The sequence below is a fragment of the Fukomys damarensis genome, unplaced genomic scaffold, assembly GCF_012274545.1.
Source record: "Fukomys damarensis isolate Sample0158 unplaced genomic scaffold, DMR_v1.0_HiC HiC_scaffold_17, whole genome shotgun sequence".
In the NCBI taxonomy this organism is placed as follows: Eukaryota; Metazoa; Chordata; class Mammalia; order Rodentia; family Bathyergidae; genus Fukomys; species Fukomys damarensis.
In genome coordinates, this window is record NW_022900929.1 from 68,043,121 (window position 1) to 68,065,457 (window position 22,337).

At 38.5% G+C, this 22,337-nt stretch overlaps 1 protein-coding gene and 1 long non-coding RNA gene across 3 annotated transcripts in view; one reads left to right on the forward strand and one right to left on the reverse strand.

Annotated features, from left to right (window-relative positions):
- The window catches only part of Mdga2 (MAM domain containing glycosylphosphatidylinositol anchor 2), a 736,020-nt gene that overhangs the window by 380,219 nt on the left and 333,464 nt on the right, over positions 1-22,337 (reverse strand). The window lies entirely within an intron of this gene.
- LOC104868006 lies at positions 4,588-21,993 on the forward strand. The gene is made up of 3 exons (XR_781933.1): positions 4,588-4,876; positions 16,867-16,908; positions 21,754-21,993. It is a non-coding gene; the product is annotated as an uncharacterized LOC104868006 (long non-coding RNA).

Below are 22,337 nucleotides of genomic sequence, written 5' to 3' on the forward strand. Positions count from 1 at the left end.
ATACTGGTTCATATATTCTTGCATTAAACAAGGAGAGCAGAGAATTTACTAGTCTTCCAATCAGTTATGAATAAAAAGACACTCATTAAGCAAGCTGACAGTAAATGTTGCTGCAGTGGGACTTTAAATTTATTGTGTGTGATGTCAGAAAATCACATTCAGAGTTTGGACTACAAAATCAGCACACACGAAGTAGATCACAGCATGGATATTTGAAGACATATATAAGACTTTCTCAAATTGGAAAGAGTAGTCTAGGGCCAACAAATATCTTCACCGGGACAGACCTATCAATACATAGTCTTTAAAAATGTATCTGTACGCATTCATCTGTAAATCACACATAGAGACAATGCCTTGAGAGAAAAGTGCAGTACACTGGTGAAAAGCACAGAAACTCATTCCAGACAACCTTGGTTTGAGTCTCGGGTCATTTACTCTGCACAAGTGAACATGAGTAATCTTGGTCTAGTTGTATTTTTCTTACAAGGCAAAAACAATTAACTGTGGTTGATGTTCTAAGATCAGGGAACAACACACCACTTGCATGATATACTATTTGATATTTTTAAATAGTATGTAAAATAATAAAATCCATTGTAAAATATATGTAAAATAGAAAAATGATAAAAATGAGCACAAATGCAAACTCTATTTTCCTCAGTTGCCCATGGATCTGTTTGCACACCAGCACCTAAGTCCTCAGTCTGGACAATGGGAAAATCTGGAGCAATGTGGAATCTAAAAATGTAGGAGGCAGCCCTTGTTTAAACAAAGATCAGAAAATAAAAGATGAAAATGTCCTAATTTGGCCTTGCAGGATTTGGTGTATTGGAATTTACCCTCACAGGTGAACCGAGCAGACCTTTAAAACTCAATGGCATTTTATATTGAGTCATATGCTTACCTCTCTTCATTAATACTGGACTTCTTCTTACAGCTTACCAGCAAGAAAAGAATGTTCAAGTCCAAGTATGAAACTACTTCCTCAACAGGAGAAATTAGGAAATTTCTAATCATACATGGGTTAATAATTATCCTGCTTATAAACAAATTACAAAAGTCAGTGTCCAAAGTTCAGTGAAAAGTTTGAATTGCAACACATACCAAAGTGTGGAGTAGATCCCAGACAAAGGCAAGAAGGTCGCCAGCACAATTCCTCCCTGCGTGTTTTTTCCTGTTTCAAGCACAATTTCATCACTGTGGTGATGTCCCAGACTCCCTGATGTCACTGCTTTACACTAAGTCCAGGCCTAGGCAACTGACATTTCCCACTAGATTACTAAACTATGAGGCCTTCAAGTTACAAGGATTTTGTTGTTGACGTTGCTGTTGTTGTGTTGCTGTTCATTCTGTTTTTCCCTACAACCTTATAATCTCATTGAAATAATCACTGAAGGGAAGAATACAGGATATGGCTCAGCAGCACTATGAAATGATATTTTTCAAGTTTCTCTTAAAAACTAAATTGTGTGATTCACATTTTCCTGCTGAGCAGTCATCATTTGAACCAGAAAGATCTCTGATGTACTCGTTTTCTAGACTTGTTTCTAGTACGGCTTCAATGACGTCCTCACTGAAAACATACAGAAGGTAGGACAGTTGAGAGGGGAGGATGCCTGACGTACTTTATACAATCATCGCTCTGACTGTCATAGATGCAAAGGATTTAATGGCAACAGATTCACCTGTATTAGACACTGTCCAACCGCAGCCTTCATCTCCTTGTCATGATCACATCTGACCAGCAGAAGCATCACCTTTGTACTGCAGTTGTCTGAAGGTGATTTGTTTTCCAAATATTCACTTCTAAGCCAACCTTGTGAGTCACTTCCTACACTGACAAGGAAAACAATTCATTCGTCTTACCCTATTTTTTTGTTATTTGTCATTGTCATGGTATTTCCTTTCCTCCTTTATAAAGAAGATAGGCAATTCAGTCGTGAGTTTGAACATCTCAATGAACAGCAGCTTGTGGCTTAGCCAACTGCCTCTGTGGAGGGGGATAAGTATTCAGAGTCATCTTTTGTAATATATTTAACTAAAGAGATATTTAAACCACTTCATGTTTCACCAAATTTATCCCTAGTACCATTTTTTGAATGTAGGAAAAAAATCAAAAAGCCAGCTTTCTCAGTCAAAATGCCCTTACTAACTAATTTAATAATTGCAGTTGTTTAAGGCACAGAGAAGTTCTATTTCTGAAACTCCTCTTGTATTTGTAATTCTGGGATTTATCTATAAAGTACAAAAAAAATCATGCTACTGAAAATTTCTTCACCAGTTTTTCTGCTCCTGAATCTTAGTAAATGAATATCTCATTAAAGATATCAACTTTAAAGACACTAAACAAAAAATAATAAAAATCCAAACTATTAAAATATATAATCCTCTAATCCAAGTAGACTAATAATGTTGGCCCAACTGCAATTTTGCTATTATTTATTAAGGCACATTCTGGAACCCAGTAAAGTTTGTTTTCTGTGGCATTGTTCAAACCCTTAAGGGATTTTTATTTGTTTTGTTTTGTTTTGTTTTGTTTTTGGTACCGGGGATTGAACTTGGGTCCTTGCGCTTGCAAGGCAGGCCACCGAACCACTGAGCTAAATCCCCGGCCCTCCTTAAGGGATTTTTAAAAACTTCTCAGCCATAAAGAGCGAGAGAATAGATTCATTCATAGGAAAATGGATACATATTGAAGATATACTCCTAAGTGAAATAAATAAGTCCCACATGTGTAAATACCAAATAGTTTCCCTGGTGTGAATATTCTGCAACAATGCATAAGATTCTAATAAGATTACTGACATTTAGAAATGGGAGGAAAGGAGCTAAAGGTGTAGGGAAGGTGTGATACGTAGGGGAAGAACAAAAAGGGAAAAGAAAAAAATGTGAGAGATTGAAAAGATGAAAATAAAGTGTTTGTAGATGGGGAGGGGAGGAGGGGGTGAAGGGAGGGCAGAGGTAAGGGGAAAAAAATGAGAATCAAGACTTGCCATGTAAAGGTACATGATCCCAACAATGAATGTAACTGTACTGTATCCCTAAATGTACCAATAAACTCAATAAAAAAAAAAAAAAAAAAAAAAAAAAAAAAACTTCTCATCACTTGTAACACATGCTTTATCTTATTATAGTTTAAGGCTGAACCAAGCTTAATGAAGCTTTGAAGAATTTTGAAATTTTCTGGTGATTAGTGTTTCCATTGTCTTACACTTAGTCAATATCTTGCACTTTATTTTATTTATTTATTTATTTAGGTACCAGGGATTGAACCGAGGACATTGAGCTTGTGAGTCAGGCAGCAGAACTACTGACCTAAATCCCCAGCCCTCTTTCATTTCAATTTAAAGTGAATATTGCTTAAACATGGTGCTTATGGTGTGCTGGTAAATGTTTAACACCTAGCTCTCCAAACAAAGCAAAATAAAACAAAGCAAAATAAAACAAAGCTTTACTTCATAATATTTAACAATTTCAATTGTGTAAAGACTCCTGAGGAAGCAGTTTTCAGATTGCCAATATAATGCTACTGAATATAGTACTGGGAAGAGGATGTATTATAGACTATTATGTAGCTTTTTCACCATAAAGATTCCAAAGACATAAGTAATTTCAATTATAATAAGATGTACTAAGATTATAATGAAGTGATTAGTTTTGACTACTGCCTTTGACTGTAATGTTATTTATGTAATTATAAGATTATATCATTTAGTTTTGGGAGATCACCTCATGTAACAATCATTGGTAGAAGGTGAAGAGCTGATTGCAATGCTCTATGGCCTGTTACAAAAGTAAACCAAGGCTTAGAAGGGTATGATCTCCATGACAGTAAAATCTATATTTTATCTTGTGATTTTTTTGTTTTTGTTTTTGTTTTTTTGGTATCACAGTTGAACTCAGGACCTGGTACTTGTGAGATAGGTGCAGTGCCACTGAGCTAAATCCCCAGCCAAATCTATATTTTAATTATTGATATAAATCCATTGAACAGGTTTTTGATTGGTATCTATATTTCCTTACTCATGATAGTTGAAATATGCAGCTATCTTCTTTGCTTTGAACCTCGTGGAGAAACCCCTAGTGCATAAATGACATTGTTATGGCAGCCTACGTTTATTTTGTTTGGAAATTGCATTGCTTTAAAAAATTTGCTGATTTACCATAGAATAAAATCATTTTATTTAAAAATTGATGGGGCGAGTCTCGGGAAAACACCTAGGTAAATAAATAACAACTCCACAGTGGGGCCAATGACCTTAGTGCAATCTTTTCTCAATCTTAAAGGCATTTCATGTTAATATTCACCAAACTAAGGGGATTCAGTTTACAATAAGACAAACATTTCAACTTTTCTAATCCAGTTCTTTCCAAACTTTTAAAAAGCCAATCACAAATCACAATGCCTACCACACAGCACATGCAGAAAAAAATCTTCTCTACCCTCTGTAAATCTTTATGCCTATTGTTATTGTTAATCTTACCAAAACAAAACAGCATTAGCCAAACACTGGTCCAGATGTTAGACATCCAATCTGTTAATCCTCCAACCACACGAGGGCAGTGTTAATGTTTATATGAACAGTGGTTCCCCAAGCCTCACGTGCTTGGAATGTGATTATATTATGGGCCGTTAGAGCTGTTAGAGGTGGAGTCTGGCCTAAAGAAGTGGATATGTGAGCGTGACCCCGAAGGGAATATCTCCCTTTCCAGCACCTCCCTTGACTTGCACTCTACTTCCTGGTTCCCATGCCGGGAGCTGCTTTCCTCCGCCACGCCCCTCTGCCATACTGTTTCTTCTTTGGAGCCAGCCAATTATGGACTGAAACCTCTACAAACTGTGAGCCACGAGAAACCTCTTCTTCCTTAATGTGTAGGTATCAGGTCTTTTTTCCAGAGCATCAAAATGTGACTAAGAGGGGGAGGAATCTCCATTATTTCCATATATAGTGGTTTATGGAGAGCGCAGCCATAATGACCTGTGATTCACCCGAGCGGTGTGGACGTGCCGTCGCCCATAGCAACGGGCTAGTTCAGCTGGTTGTCTGATCTGTTGCCTAGCAACTGTAACTGTTTTCTTCTGGAATGTGTGGGCAGTACTCTCGCTCCCGGGAGAGTATAAAAGGAAGAGGTTCTGTAATAAATAAAGCAAGGAACTTGAGAAGAAAGGTGCCTCCCGTCTCTCTGTCCTCGTCCTGCTGGCAGGATTCTGACGTCGTGGCTCGAGACAGTGGTTTTTATAGATTAAGCCCAAACAATAGTAGGTGTAAAGCTAAAATCTAAACTCAGGTGTGCTTAACTTATAAATTACACTATTTCTATCTCATATATTATCTCTATCTCAATTGTCTTCCATCTAGTGTTCAAACCAAAGACTCTACATCACTTAATTTTGTTTTGTCCATCTCCCCTTATATTTAGTCTATCCCTGAATCTTACAGGATGCACTTCTGAAATGGGTCTCACATCTGGTCAGCTTCCCGGTCATCACCTTAGGCCAACTTTATCTCTGATCTAGGTAACCATATAACTTTGGTACTTGGTCTCCTTTCCTTCCTTCTTGTCACTTATTCCTTGCTTTCTTATTTTGAGTCAATCTTTAGCATGTAGCTAGAATAACCTTTCTAAAAATTAAAGCTTGATCCTGCCAATATCTTAATTAAAATATTTCTGAGAGGGCTTGTGGTAATTCTGAACTACTTAGCAGGATTTCAACAGGGGCTTCAGGATTTGTTGCTTATAAATTTCTACAGTCTCTGAAATTGTAAATTCCCTTCTGAGAGTGACCAATTTCTGGTTCTCTGAAGGTGTGAAGCTTTTACCATTTAACTTTTGAATAGGTGATTTTTGCTACCTGAGGTGCTAATTATTTTCTTTCAGTAATTCTGTCTTATTCCAGTCAATTATTCAACCCTTACTTGAAAGTCACTTTCTCTGGGAAGCAACTTGGGATCCTAGAAGTCTGGGAGAAATACTCTTTTTCTAGTTATATCTAGAACTGCCCTACTACAAATTCTTGCTACACAATATCATAATTATCCTGTTAATTTTCTCAAGTAGAAACTATGTCTATTGTATTTCTTAATGTACTCAACTATGAACATAGTGACTTAAGTAGTAAGGTAAGCAATAAACATTTGTTGAATGAACAGATAAGTTGCTTCAGAGGATTAAAGATGGGTAATGATAAGAAGTGCTTGGTAATATTTCCCTTTTTAAGAACATAAATACACAGGTATAAAAACAAAAGGTGTGTGGCAATGAGACAGTGCAGGATAACGTGACTCCTCTATCTTGATCCTCAAATATGAACTTTAAGATCAGTAAAAAGTTGTTAATTTAGAATCACACCAACATGGACAAATTTTAAGTGAGAAACCATCCTCAAAATTAAAATCACAAGGACACTTTAATTCCTTGAGAAGATATGAAATGATTTTAAATTCTTCTGGCATTCATGTTCTTGAATGGGTACTTCTCTATCCATCACTGCTAGTGTTAATTATATTAAGAAGCATTTTTGACTTATCAGTTTGATTATGGCTATATCAGATTTTAATTATTTTTGCATTTTTTCCTTTTATGGTCACTGTGTCTATAGATTTCCCAAATTCATTAAATAGAAACTTTATCAGGTTAATTTCATTTTCCACTATTTTCTGTATATAAGGATGTACATATATATATATATATATATGAAATATATACACATACATACATATATATGACAATGGATATATATATATATGTGTGTGTGTGTGTGTGTGTGTGTGTGTGTGTGTGTGTGTGTATGTGTCTGTGTCCCCAATGCTAGTGTTTTATAGGTTATTTCTAATGCACACAAACCTTCACCTTTGGAAAAATGAAAAACCAATTGTCTCTATTATTTTTCCTTTTACAGATTTTAAACTGTTCAACTTTATCCATTGTTGGCTTTATTTTGTGTTGGTTTTGTTGGTCGATTTGTTTTGGCAGTGCTGAAAATCAAATCCAGGGCAGCACATATGCTAAACAAGTGCCCTACCACTGGACTTCCTGTGACCTTAGCCCCTTATATGTGTTTTTTACCAGTATTATTTATTATGAATGGTAAAGCATTTAAAATAATTCAATTTAATTTAGTGGATGAAGGGCATACTTATGGGGTGCTCAGCATTAGGGAAAATAATTAAAAACACTGAGTATTGAACAACCTTTCTGTCCTTCCCTTGAATTTTAGATATAATTTATATACCTAAAAACTTAACACCATATGATATACGCTATACCGATTTGTGTGGCCTCAGGAACATCTTATTTCATTTGGATCTATAGGCAAGTTCATCATGAAAGGAATTTTAAGATATTTATTTACAAAAGAATTATACTCAACAAATGACTAGAAATCTATCAAATAGTTTAAAGAACAGAAAAGACAGGACTGCAGCAAAAGGAGAAAAATTCAGAGGATTCTGAAACCTTTAGATAATGAAAGGCAAGGCAGCAAATGCTTCTGCCCTTTCCTCTTCTTGAACCATGAACTGATTTACTGCCCTGAGTCTAGATACTCTTCCTATCTCTTTGATGCCAGAACTTTGCAACTCTTTGTTTTTTATAAAGACGGATGCACTGTGCCTTATACAGTTATAGCCAGCCTGTGACAGTCTGAGGATGTCATGATAACAACTTCAAATCATGCCCCAAATATCCTCAGCACTTGCAAAGCATAAGCCCTAGGAGCAGATGAGCTACTGGCAGGGTTAGTGGGAATCGGTGCTTAGAGATAACAGCTGTCATACACAATAGCAATAACTGCAAAATCTGATTTATATTAGTACACTTCAACATTTCTAAAACACATTCTTGGGGGGAGGCAGGGAGGTGCAAGCTGAGTGTAGGACCACTGATTTAACACAGGGAGGACCGCCAAGGGAAGGCCAGGAGGTCCAGCACAGGGGTAACCGTTTGGGGTTGAGTGCTATGGAGCTGTCCCCTTTGGAGCTGCCCAGGGCAGGGACCCCAAGGGGGCAGCCACAGCAGGAACCTGGGACCGAGCAGGAATTCTAGGAGGGTTTCAGTGAAAAACTGGAGCAGTGCATGAATTGTGCGATCTCCCTGCTGCCCATCACTGGCTGCTGTCTTGGTGAGAGAGAGAGAAAGTTGGTCAGGAAAGACTTTCAAAATGATGCTGAAGCAGAAAATCGTGCTGCTAGCAACTCTCCTTACCACCTTCATCTTTAACCAAAGTCTTCCTGATTAAGTTAGGTGTGTCACATGTATTAGTAGGGAAGCCCAAAGGGCTTTTCTGTCACGATTGGCCTTTTGGTGGAGCTGGCACCCAAACTGGACCACGGTGTGCAATACCACAGAGGCCATAGCACAGCAGGTAGCTCCCTAGGGAGTATTCTCTCAACAAGCACAAAGGCGGGGGTCATTCATGCCATGGCCAGGAAGATCATTAAAGCTACTGCAGGTTGGAAATGTATACACTTGAAAGCCTTCCTGACCCTGAAGGAGTACAGAAAGTTGATCTCACACATCAATGGTATGACAAGCACAGTACAGAAGTAAAAGGATGGGCTTCTTGCCGGCGGGCCTATGTGTTAAACTGTAAACAGTGTAGCGGCTGAGTGCTTTCCTCACTAGGAAGCAATACTTGTTTCTATGAGAAGTGCTACTGCTGCTGAGAAACAGAGCCAGCCTGTGCTGATGGAGACAAAACAGGGTCATCTGTCACCCTGTGCCGTCTAGATGCATGGCCTCTGTAGAGTCACCAATATTCCGGGGGCAGGACTTACACAAAAGGCAGAGAAGAGGAAGTATGGAGAAAGCCACTGTGGCACTAAAGAAAAATGTCCCCGTGTGACAAAACCCAAACCTCTTGGGCATCCTTTCTGGGTCTGCCTTTGATTACCCCACAAGCAGCATGACCACCGTCCCAGTGAGAGCTTGCAGGGTGATGCAGGCAGCAGTGTGCTCATCCTTGCAGTTATGTGCACAGGATCCATGGAACGCCCATCCCACAGCCCCATCAAAGTGGCTTCATTTGGATTTCTATGTGAAACAGACTGGACTACCTAGTGGAACGCTGAAATCTGCCTTAAAAACTGCCATGATATGTGACCCATCTTTCCTGTGCTTTCCAATCCTGGATGCTGGGGACCTTGAGTTCTGTCTGCATTGAAGCAGCACACTCACTGGCCATCTGGGAAGGGACAGGATGCCTCTCTTCCTTTCAGAGTCCTCCTCACAAAATAAATAAAACATTTACACAGATAGAGAAACAGCACTATGAGTGCCAAATGATAGGGGATAACTGGATGTGGCCAGAGAAAGCTCTACTGATAGAAGACAGTGTGGGACTGGGAGTCTTTGGTGTTTTCTGCAATAGAAACTAAAGCAACGATTGTTGAGTTTCAGAGCACAAGATGTTCTTGCAAAATCACCTTCTAAATTTCCTCAGCAGCTACCCATTCTAGCAATGGGCGTCAAGAAGTCTTCCCAGGCAAACGGAAAAACAGAGGTGTGATCTTTGAATAGGTGAATCTTGGGATTGGTTCCAGAGTGTGTGTTTTGACTTAAAACACACAGAAACATTTTACTATCTCTTACATTTTTATTTTGTTTTGTTTTTTTAGCCAGTATTGGTTGAATTGAAAAAACTTATTATCGCCTGTGGAGGAGTAGTAACAAATAAAAATTACGTTCTCTTAAAAAGTTCTTAATGTTTTTGAGATTATGTTTTCCTAGAATGCTTTGAAGTAAGGCTCACTACTGTGTGCAAAGACCTAATAAAATAGGAAGAGAAAAGCCTTTGTAGGTCAAGGAAAGGACCAAAGGGAGATCTTCCTGCAAGTAAGTAAACTGGATTGGTCAAAGGATTTCAATTAGGAAAATACACTTTAATCCTTAAGCTCATTGTGTGTAGTAGGGATTCCTGGGCCCCTGCACAAATATTCTTTGGCTACACAATGGCACATATTTATTCTTGGAAAAGAGAAGCTATAGACTGGTGATGAAACTTTTAGAGCTTTCAGATAACAAACACCCCACCGTGGCCTAGGCGCCATAGGTTCACCACTGTGATAGATCACTTGAAATCATTTATTATCATCACTAATTGTATTAATTCATACCCCTCTGCATGTAGAAATCATAAGGAGAGATCAGTTAGCTTCTTAGGGATCAATTTCTTCATCCTTAAACAGATTGCATTGGATAGTTTTCAGGGAATAAGTGTATAACTTGTCATTCTAAATAGAGGATTTTTTTTTTAAATCTTCACTGAGACAATTTAAGGGAATACAAGCTGCAGAGATAATTCATTCCATGCAGCACGTAACATTTTTCCCATGAAAATTTTCAAAATAATGTAAATAATCCTTTTTTGAAAGAAGTTGGATAATGGCAAACCACAGAATATGAAGGTATCTACTGATATCTGCTTCATTAAAATATCAGTTAAAAGGGTGAGAGACTCTAGAATTAGGAATGCTCTGGGTCCTTGCCCAGAGCATTCTACACTTTTTTCAGACTTCTGCATAACATTCGTGAGTACATGACCTCATTGTGAATACCCAGATGAGAGAGATCACTGAGATTGAGCCAGTGATATTGTGCTACCTGTGTAGGCACTTTGGAGGGGCTGTTTTCACCTACAAGCCTGGATTCTCTCAACATACACCAAGAAGACTGATGAAATAAAGTCGAGAAACACCAGTGTGTTTTCCCCTGCAGCCCATTACATCAGCCAGCATTTCCCTGTAGTTGTGATTATTACATTACTACTTGATTACTAACCGTTATTGCCACAGTTGGAGGAGGGAAAGCACGGCATGGGGCCATTTCCATTAAAGAAATATGAAAGTCCGTAACAAGCTCTGCGCCTGCATGGCTTCTGTGGGGCCGAACTGAGAAGTACATAAGTATCTACTTAAGATGCTACTCGAAGGAGCACCAAACTTACATCATTATTTCATTTAGTTTGAGCTGTACCATGGATTTTTCCATTAAGCAGTATTAGGACACTTAAACACGAGATTGAGGTCATCTGTGCTCTAAAATGCAACTGATTTTTTTTTTACTTCGCAGGCATCAGAATTTGCCATTGCGTGTACATACGATCCTAATTTCCCCTGATTTGTGCCTCCCAGACTAAGTGGTTCCATACACTAGAGAATGACAGTCATATTCGGTGGCACAACTGAGAAGAGAAACATTAATATTCATGTTTTTAATAGGGGCGTTGTACAATTCAGGAAATCAGAGAGAAAGGAGTTTGGCTTGCTATAACTTAAATGACCCAGAAAATATAAAATAAAAAGAGTTAAATATATGCAAAGCCTATAGACTGGGTTAGTGGGAAAAGGAATAATGCTATTCTTGGTTTATGTGGCTCAAAGGACAGATTGTCCTGGGATGAGAAGCGAGACAGGATGAAGCTCTTCCACAGGGTCTTTAGGGCAAAATGCATTGGTAGAAAAACAAAAAACTACTAAAATATTTTACAGGAGGAGCTCAATGCTGCAAGGCAATTATAGGTTCGTTTTTAATTATGCATGGGACAGACTACCCAGAAATGTGCAAATGTGATAAATGTGCATGTGCGTGTGTGTCTATGAACATGCATCCAAATAACGAAATACTTAGGGGGAATCCATTTCTTGATTCGCTTTTCAAAGCCACTCAGACTCATTTACTCACGTGATTTCCTCTACCTTAATCTTGCACAGAAAAGCTGTGTTTAGCAGAATTAAAGCTGTCCCTAGAAGCTTTCCCTTCTTGAAAAGGAAGTTACTCTTGTATTTTATTGGCCACTTCCTTCCTGTGTAGGAACCCTAACTTTAGTTGGGAAGTCAAATGCTCTGTTGGGAGGACAAGCTTTCAGAAGCTAACTATCAATGGAAGGAACTGAAGAATGGTCCTAACCCTTGCTATCTCTATCCAACTTACTCTTTTCTTCAACGGCTTCACTCTCCTTCCCTTTGAATGAGGGCTACTTTACAGCTAGCAGTAGATTCACCTCTGGATTTCTTCCTTCCTCTAGTTTTAATCTATTAAAAACACAATGAATCACTGATGTCATTTAATCTGTTGCTCTCCCTACTACTTTTGAAAATAAAATACCGTTAAAGGTGCAGGAATTTGAGTTAGTTTGCTTGCTTGCAATCTAAGAGGTTGTGTGTATTTTTCAAAAGAGAGAAACATATGAATGAAATTAAAACCCCAAAAATGTGAGTTTGAGCCCTTTTTCAAAGAGTCACTCTATCACAGAAAATGAGATTTCATTACAAGGAAAACCAGGGCAAACACAGAGAGACTGTGATTGGAAAAGGTCCTGGGAGTGTTGCCCAGGAAGAGTCATCCAACAGTACAAAGAAAGATGAAAAGCAAGAGTTCCATGGCGGGCTTCTTACTCCTAAATCCTTTAAACTAAAAAGACCATTATTTTCTCCTTTGAGGTGCACCAACTCCAATAACATTAGAAAATAACTCAAATTTTTAAACATTATAAAATGATTTAAATTATTAATATGAATTTGCTTATAGAATCAGGCATGGTGCTGTACTCCTGCTTCTCTGCTATTCAGGAGGCTGAGGCAGGAAGACCGTGATTCAGAATCCAGCCTGAGTAACTTAGCAAGACTCCATCTCATACAAAAAAAAATTTATAAATTATTCCCCCAAAGTTGTAGTTTTATTCTTTTCCATTGGATTTCTAAAATAATTTGCTTCCTCAATTTTGTCTGGTCAATTCCTATAAAAACATGAGAATGTAGAACTTCACTGTTGGTGAACTGCAGTATGCTGACAGTCTTTGCTCATTTAAGTATTGACATCTTGCTATTTTGTGGCCCCAGGTTTTTTATTCAAGATATTCCTAAGCAACAATGCTTTGTTTTTCCTCTGTAAGCTACTATTTCATTGAAGCTAAAACTTTGGAAAAGTCAAACCAAAATGTTTAGCATTCTTCAGTAGGTAAAAATAAGAAGAACAAAAAGGGAAAAGAAAAAAATGTGAGAGAATGAAAAGATGAAAATAAAGTGTTTGTAGATGGGGAGGGGAGGAGGGGGTGAAGGGAGGGCAGAGGTAAGGGGAAAAAAATGAGAATCAAGACTTGCCATGTAAAGGTACATGATCCCAACAATGAATGTAACTGTACTGTATCCCTAAATGTACCAATAAACTCAATAAAAAAAAATATATATAACACATTAAATATTCAAATGAAATTTAACAAACACATGGAGAAGAATGGGAAAGGAAACAACTAATGAGATCAATCTTTAGTAATCACTAAATCTTAACCAAAGACAATCTGCTAAGTGCAATCTGTTAAGTGCTTTTCCTGGCTGCCTATGGAGCAGCCACACAACCCTTAAGGGTGGTGTCATAGCTTCTGCTGCCCATACAGGAAAATGACTGGAAAGCTGGAGCCCTCACTGTGAGTAAGGGTCCACATACAGTGGGCCCTCGAGTTACGAGCAGCCTGACATATGAACAACTTGGGTTATGACCAGAATTTTAGTTTTAATTTATGACAAAAGTCTTGACCTGAATACCAACCACTTGTGCTTCCAAATGGTCTCAGATACAGATTTAGCCTTCAAAGAGTTCAGAAGGACCATTACAACATCCTCTCCTGTGTGGGGTTTGCTGAGAAATCCTGGGCCAGTGTCTCTCCAAGGACACTGAGATCTGCTTGTGTACAGGAGAGGGACTTTGAAGGCTGTGGAGAGAGGTGAGCCTTCAGTTGACCAACTTGAGTTACAAGCAGTCCTCTAGAATGAACTGAGTTCCTAAATCGAAGTCCATGGTCTGTGACGCCAAACCAGGAGAGAGCAAGAAAGAAATCGAGGTAGAGATGGAGAGCTAGAGAAGAAGAAAGGGAGAGAGGGAGGAGTGGAAGGAGAAGGGAAGGAAAGGCTCTCACTCATCCTCCTCTTCCACTCTCAAAGTCACGCTAGGGCCATAAGCCAGTCCCACACTGGGTGCTATGCCTTTCCCTTCACTAGTTTTCCAACTTGAGCTTTTAGTAAAGAAGAACATAGAGAATTAAAGTAATTTTACTATAGAAATAACCTCAGCTTTTTGTTTTGCTCACAGGAAGTATTTGAAAAAACTAATTTAGCACTGAAAACAAATTATATGCAACACACACACACACACACACACACACAGTAGATGCCCTGTTTGCTAATAATGGGGCAAGATGTCATTAAACTATCTTAGCTCAAGATAATTGGTTACTATAAAAAATAATTCCTCAGGTGCAAAGAGATGTGTAGGGCTAATTTTTACCCAACTGAAGCAGCAATTTTTATTCTAAGTAGCCTTAAGCAATCTCTGGAGAAAACTCAGGGGGCTAGGTAGGTAAGAGGCTGAGTCTTCTGACCCCCTTTCTCAGTCCTTCATAAGCAGAGTAATTCTGTTTTTAGATGACTAGTATACTGAATTTTGAGTGAGATTTGGGCTGAGAAAAACTGTTCGCCTCAAAAAAATGCAAATCACCGAGGTATTGGATTTTCTGCTTTCCTCAAGCGTAATTTTGAATATAAATCCAATTCATACTTGTTACTTGAATCTTAAAATTTGAAACTTGTGTCAAATCATATTCTGGTTTTATTACTGAAGGAAGCCATATAATATTGGAATAACAAGATTTTAGTTGTTCGATCAGCTCTTTTAAGGAAAAGTCAGAGCAAAAGAACAATATTTGAAAAGCTTAGCAGTGCTTCAACAGAGGGTAAAATAATCATGAAGTCGTTTTTCTCTTTGTAAGATCTATATAATGAGAAAAAAATCAAAGTGAGTCCAACCTGATCTATCCTTTATTAAATCATATTATAGCCTACTGCATTCTGTGCTTTCCTGGATGTAAATATTGATTGTCTACTCTTGCAACTCATTCTTCTCATCCACACTTTCAAGGAAAATCCTTTATTCAAACAAACAAAAAAATAAATGAAACACAAGATTTCCCATGGCACTTCTAACATTTAGGGATGGGAGAATTTTTTCCTGTGCATAAGGGTTTGTTTGTTTTATTGTATTTTAAAACTTTGAAATAAACTCAAAAGGCTATCGGAATGTAAAAAATAATATACTTAATTCAGCTGTATGCTTCCTGTACATAGGGATTATGCTAGACTCTGATAAAAGTGAAAGTAAATAATTCATCTCTGATCAAGAAGAACTTTTAATTTAGTCATAAAGATACATGTAAGAAGAATTTTAATCATATAGCATAAATTTAAAAGAAAGGATAATTAGCACAAATGGAGGCAGCAGGGAAATTTTCCTAGAGGCTACATTTAAGCTTAGGGCTTTTCACAAAATAGTTTGAGATATTTTTGAGATAGAAACATATACAGTTCCCAGATTTAAAATTTATGATTCACTATCCAACATATTACACAGTTGTACAAACATAACCAAAATACAATTTGAGGAAATGTTGGCTCCCTCTAAAAGAAATCCTCTGACCATTAGGGTTTCTCTCTTCCCCTTGGCTTCACCCAACCTGCTCGAACTAATCCACTTTCTGTCTCCCTGGATTTCCCTTTTCTGGACCTCTTCCAGGAGTGGAAGGACAAGATACACAACCTTTTGTGACTGGCTTCTTTACTTGCCATAATCTTCTTAAGGTTCATCCTGTTTGTGATATGTGTTATTACGTTATTTTTTAAAGCCAAATAACATTCCACTGCATGGCCACGCCATATTTTATTTATCATTAGATAAGTAGCTTTTTATTTATCCACCTGGATATCCACGTATCCATGTGAAGGACACTTGCATTGTTTCCCCTTTGGGGCTATTATGAGTGATGTGTGGAAGTTTATGCATGCATAATGTTTGGTGCAAAGCTGCTTCTGTTTTTTGAGTATACTCCTTGGAGAGGAATTGCTGGGTCATATAGGAATTCTGTGTTTAATTTTTTCACAAATTACCAAACCATTTCCCAAGGTAAGTACACCATTGTACATCCCCACTGACAGTGTAAGAGGGCTCCAATTTCTCCATAGCCGCACCAACATTTCTTATTGTCTTTCTCTCTGCTTATAGACATCTTAATGGCTGAGAAGCAGTATCTCACTATAGTTTTCATTTGCACTATCCACATGATTGAAGATGGTGAGTTTCTATTTCACATGCTTATTGGCAATTTTTTTTTTTTTTTTTTTTTGTACCGCGGATTGAACTCGGGTCCTTGCACTTGCAAGGCAGGCCATCGAACTACTGAGCTAAATCCCCAGCCTTATTGGCAATTTTTATATCTCTTTCTTTGAAAAAATGTCTATTGAGATACTTTACCTGTTTTTAATTTAAAAAATTTGTTTTTACTATTGAATTGTAAGAATTCTCTTTTGTATTCAGTATAAAACTTCCTCATCAGATATATGATTTGCAAATACCATTTCCAAGACTGTGAATTACGGCCTCACTCTTTTGATGATACAAATTATAACATGAAAATGTAATTTTGATTCAGTAGAATTGTTTATTGAAGGGCCGGGGATTTAGCTCAGTGGTTCCACCGCCTGCCTTGCAAGTGCAAGGACCCGAGTTCGATCCCTGGTACCAAAAATAGGAATGAATCTAGAATTGTTTATTGTTGCTCTTGCTTGTGCTGTCATAGTAAAAAAAAAAAAAGCATCTGACCTTCGGCCACATGCAGAGCAGTTGGAGCTCATTCCAGACAGGTAAGGAATAAGCAGCACTGTGGAATCAGGGTACTCTATAAATTCCCTTATTTATTTTTTAAAGGAAAGATAAGGCTCCCACAGAACCATACCTAGCAACTTTGTCATACCATCCTATCTGCTCTGTACGACAATTTCCATATGGGTATCACTAACATTATCCTTTTGCTATCTACAGGTTAAACAACAGAAGCAGTGTATATGCTAAAAGAAATTCTAGGTAATGTAAATACTTAAATATATTTTCTAAATATACCTGCATTCCTTTAAGTAATGAAAAGGTCTGTGTCCCCCAATTTGAAGCAGTCAAATTCACAAAGCGTCATTTTTTTACCTTGAATTTTACACCAAATCTAAGAGACTGTCAAATACACCTTAAGAAAAAATTTATTTATTTGTTTGTTTATTTATTTATTTATTTATTTATTTTTTGGTTCCAGGGATCAAACTTGTGTCCTTTTGTTTACAAGGCACGTGGCAGAACCACTGAGCTAAATCCCTGGCAGAACTTTTTCTACTATTATAAGTCTACAAAAAAAATGGCTGAAAAACTTCAGTAGTTTCTATTACTAACTATAGGAGTTATTAATGCCTTTTATTTTAGACAAATCTTCATTTCCAATATCATTTTTAAACATGAAGTGTTTAATTTTGTTAAAGTTTAGTACATTTAACTGAAGCTGACAAGGGCCTGATCACCTTATTTTACAGCAGAGAAATATTCTATTTTGCAAAAAGTCACCTGTGTCATACAAAACATTGAGGTCTAAGAACTGACACACAATTCCTTCCCTTCCGGCACTGGGTATCCTCTGGTATGTCACTTGCCCTTGCTATGCTACCATTGTTTCATCTGAGGAATGAATTTGATGAATCTCTCAATTGTCATTTGTTTAGTTCGTCTCCAAATAGAAACTAAAGGTATGAAGAGGGGTAAATGCCATTGTCTGGGCATTGAAGATGTGCAAATAGTTTCTCCCCTGTATGGTTTCATTTGAGAGCACCACATGAGTTTCTAACAGGTATAACCCTAAATTCACCTCTTCCTTAAATATAATCAGGTCTTGTTCTTAAAAACAAAATAGCACCTCCTTCTGAATTATGGGTTTTAATCCTATCTATGAGACAAAAGGAAACCTATTTAGGTGAATTGAGAAATTTAATCTTGGAGAGGTTAAATAAATTAATAAAAATTATATCACTATTTGTTGGCTGTGGAAGGACAGCAATTAATATCTGCATATTTGTTGACTATAATTCTAGTATTTTTTTCTGCTGTTTCAATATTTTTAAATATGCAGAAGTAGAATATTACACAAAGCATGTTTCTTTTGACCTGGCATCTCTCCAGATTACTTATTAGAAGGAAAGAAAAAATAGCACGATCATCTCATACACAAATCTAAAAATTCATAAGAATATGTATCTGTTCATAATACAGTAAATTGGGGCTGGGGAATTAGATCAGGGGATCTGCCGCCTGTCTTGAAAGCGCAAGGTCCCGAGTTCATTCCCCAGTACCAAAAATAAAAAAAAAAAAATTAAAATAGTCACTAACATCTTAGGGCTAGGGATTTGGCTCAGTGGTTCTGCCACCTGCCTTGCAAGTGCAAGGAGCTGGGTTCGATCCCTGGTACCCCCCCAAAAAAAAAGCCCATAATACAGTAAATGGAGATATGTACCAAATATTGCTGATGGTAGGCTGCTTAATACTTTATAAAAATGTGGTATTTTCTCATTTGTTAAATTATGATTATCACACATCAATTATTCTGAGAACAAAGGGATAATGTAATAGCTCATGCTGCAATTTGGGTTTTTCTCCAACTGAAGGTCTTTTGAATTTGGAAAAACTTTCCCTCCAAAAATGACACTAGCAAAAAGAAATCGTGTTTCTACTACTGCCAATCCTCTGCCTATGAATTTGGGATTAGGATCTGTGTTCTGAGTATGTGTTTTCTGGAGTAACTGGCGAATGTTCTTGTTCAGCTTGATCTCAAGTGCACATCTTTTTCCCTCCTGTGAACTCCAACAGAAAATTATTTCTACGAGTCTTACAAGTTTGCTCACATGCCTCATTATCATTTTATGATGAGAGCCTAAGCTCTTCCTATTTCTATTTTCCATCCATTCACCCAACAAATATATCTTTAGCAGGTCTAGGGTGTTGCGTGTGGGGTACAGGGTTGGGGCTCTCAGGTGAATTTAGCACTGCGCCACCCTGTCCCCTTGGGAATTCTCTCCCGAGGGCAGGGCTGGACCCGAACTGACACTGCAGGGGAGTAGGCTGTAAGAGACAGGAAAACCTAGAGGGGCTGCTCATACCAAAAAGCTCTTCGGCAAATTCAGAATGAATCCCTCCCCTAGGTGCCTTTGCCTGAGACCACGCCCTTGTTTTACTTCTTCCTTGCCTGTCCTTTACTCATCTTTCCCTTGTCAGTCAGTCTCCTGTGAGCACCTCCCTATGAAAGCTCACTACGCTTGCACGACACTTGCCAGTTCTTGCCTCTGAAGGTGATCCACAAATCTAAAACAGCGAGAGGAAGCAGATGATGAAAAAATGCGTACCGTCAGGATATAAACCATGAGTGAGATACAGGCATATTTTTCAACAAACAGTAGCCGAGTACTTAACCGCACATCTGGACAATTTTATCACCTTTCTTTGACTCGCACTCTATTAGGACATGCTCCATAAATATATGCTGGGTAAACAATTATGGAAGGCTAAATTCACCAAAAAAAAAAAATAAGAAATCTTGTTACAGTTTAGATCTAAAATATCTCCCCAAATCCTCATGTGTGTGAGAGGGGACTGAACTATGTGAACCTAAACTCATCAGCAGATTAAAAACACTGTTAGGAGCTGAGCCTCGGTTGGAAGACTGAGGTTCACTGTGATTGTGACCTGAAGAGATGTATCTCCCTTCCTAGCTCCTCCCTCTCTCCCTGCTTCCTGGGTGCCACGGGATGAGCAGGTCCTCAGCCCAGGGCCTTCTGTCATGCACTTTGTGCTGCCTTGGAGCTAGCAGACCTCACTGAACTCTCTAAAAGCCTCTCTTCCTTTAAGTTGTAGGTGTTGGCTCTTTTGTTCCCACGATAGAAATGTGACTAAGACATACTGTCTAACTGCTCCACCTTTGATTTGGTAACCCTGACTGGAAGCCTGAAAAAAAGAAATCTAATTGTAGATGGTGTGATCGAGTTCATCTTATTTAGTAGAAGTTAACTGAATCACTTGTGGAAAGAAACATAGGTCACTTGGATCTATCTGCCAATACCTGAAATGTTCTTTGCACTGAAGTGGGAAGAGCAAGAAACACAGTGGGAGCTGGGGTAAGATGAATTAAAAACTCAGGGAAGACAAGTTGTTGCACACACTTGAATGTCTTGGGGACAGGACATAGGCAGGAGCACAGGGCCAATCCTCTCTCTCTACCCTATCCAGTTTCCTGCAAATGTTGAAGGCTATGAAACTCTCTCCCAGTAAGTGATAATGTTGCAGCCCTGTGATGAAGAGAGCAGAGTTTCCCAGGACTAGCCCAGAGATTAAGTGAAGAGAAAACAAAGGACAGGTAAGAGGATGCCAGGCAGCAGTCAGCACAGGGGGAAATGTGCCTATGGAAACAGAGAGCAGCAAAAGACAGAAAAAGGAAAGAAGTATTTCTGAGGTTTAAAGGCCACTTGGGTAGAAGAAAGAACACGGAAAACCAAAGCTACTTTTCAGAACAGGAACCACATTTAATACATAATATAGTAGTGACAGTAATGAAAATATTCTTAGGAAATATTTTAGCTAGGCCATCGCTGAGACGGTGACACAGACCCTAGGAAGCACTGCCCCCTAAAGGCGCCCTGTGTCTCAGCCAGACTAACAGACACAACCCAAGCCAGGAGGGTTTGCTAGACTTGCGAGCTTGCTTGAGGGGGACCTCAAAGTGGGCCCAGAATTGAGGTCCAGCCACCGATGGCCCCGAATTATGCACTGAGGTTGACGAAAGACAGCCAGATCTTCTTTTTAGGAATATTAATTTTTAGTTTAAATTATAAAATAGTTAATCCAGTTGTCCCTTGGGCCGGATTGGTTCCAAAACCCCCATGATACCAAAGTCCACAGATACCCAAGATCATTCTATAGAATGATACAGTGTTTTCCTATTACCTCTGAAATCCCATTTCACACGTAAATATTCTCTGCATTACTTATCATACCTAACACAGTGTAAACATATATTTTCACTCTGTTTGGGGAATAATAACAAGAAAAAGAAAGACTGTGCATGTTCAGTTCAGATGCAGTTCCCCCGAACATATTACATACGAAACATAGCCTGTGCTGGCTTGAACCCACAGATTCAGAAGACTGACTGTCTGCCGCGGCATATAACTCAAAAGACACAGTGTGTCACACAGTGCAAAGTAAATATCCTCCTATCTTGTCCCCTAGCCCTGCCTACGGCAGCACACATTATTTTATTTTTGCATATTCTCTCAAGGATATATGATGAAATTTTCAAACAAAGACTGGCACTGTTTTCCGCTTAGCTTTGTCATTCCTCCCTATCACAAAGCAATCCATGCTCAGGACAATGTGACATCAGATTATATGCAAAGGCCTCTTTCTTTTTAATTACCACATAATATTCCATTTTCATGGAGGCACTTGTGTAATTTCCTAGTAGTTAACACATGCTTTTTGCTAGTATAAATATGTTGTGATGGAAACCCTTGATGATATATATGTGTGTACTGTACACTAGAGACATGTGTAAGAGTATGACTATGGGATGGATATTCTAAAATGAAGTGGCTATCAAAATCCAGGCCCATTATTCTTAATCCACTATTTCCAAATTGGTAACACATTTATCAGTTTGGGCTCCCCCCAGCACAATATGAGATTATGCATTTTCTCACATTCTCAATGATGGTGTATTACCAATGACTTCCTGTCTTTACAAGGTGGGAGTTGTTTTAAGGTGTGGCCGTGAATCATGATTGTCAGCCTGATTGTGTAAGAAATTCCTAGCTGATGAGTAAAGCCTGCTTCTGGGTGTGCCCACAGGGTGTCCCCAGAGATGAGCCACGGAGAAGACAGCAGAGTAAGGGGGAAGACCCACCCTGATTATGAGCCTGCCCTTCCTCAACCCGGGCAGAATGCAAGGAGAATGAGGAGAACCCGCTCAAGGGGCTGCCTGTCTCGCACTGCCAAGGCCTGTGGACCTGAGATGCCAATCGCTTTGTAAGAGCCTGACTGAACCAGAGCGACTCCATGTTGACCAGCAAACGACCTAGAGACTGTCGCTCCCCCCCATCCCATATAGGATAACTAATGATTAATTGTGAATTGTTAGGTAACTGCTTTGAAGTAGCTGGGAAACTAAATGGAAACTGTAGTGAACACAGAGACCCAACACAAATCACGCCACTCCTTACCTGCCTGTAGCTGAATGTTCTGAACATTATAATCTAAGTTGTAAATGGAATAATGGATAATCGATCTGCTGATCATTAGTACGTGACGGTCAAATATATGCTTGATGACCACTAGCTCAGATCAACTGATTCTTTGCCTTTGTCCTCTTTCTGTAAGTTTTAAGTGTAACCCCCCTCACAGCCCTATATAAAATGGCCTCTGTTTCTGAGCTG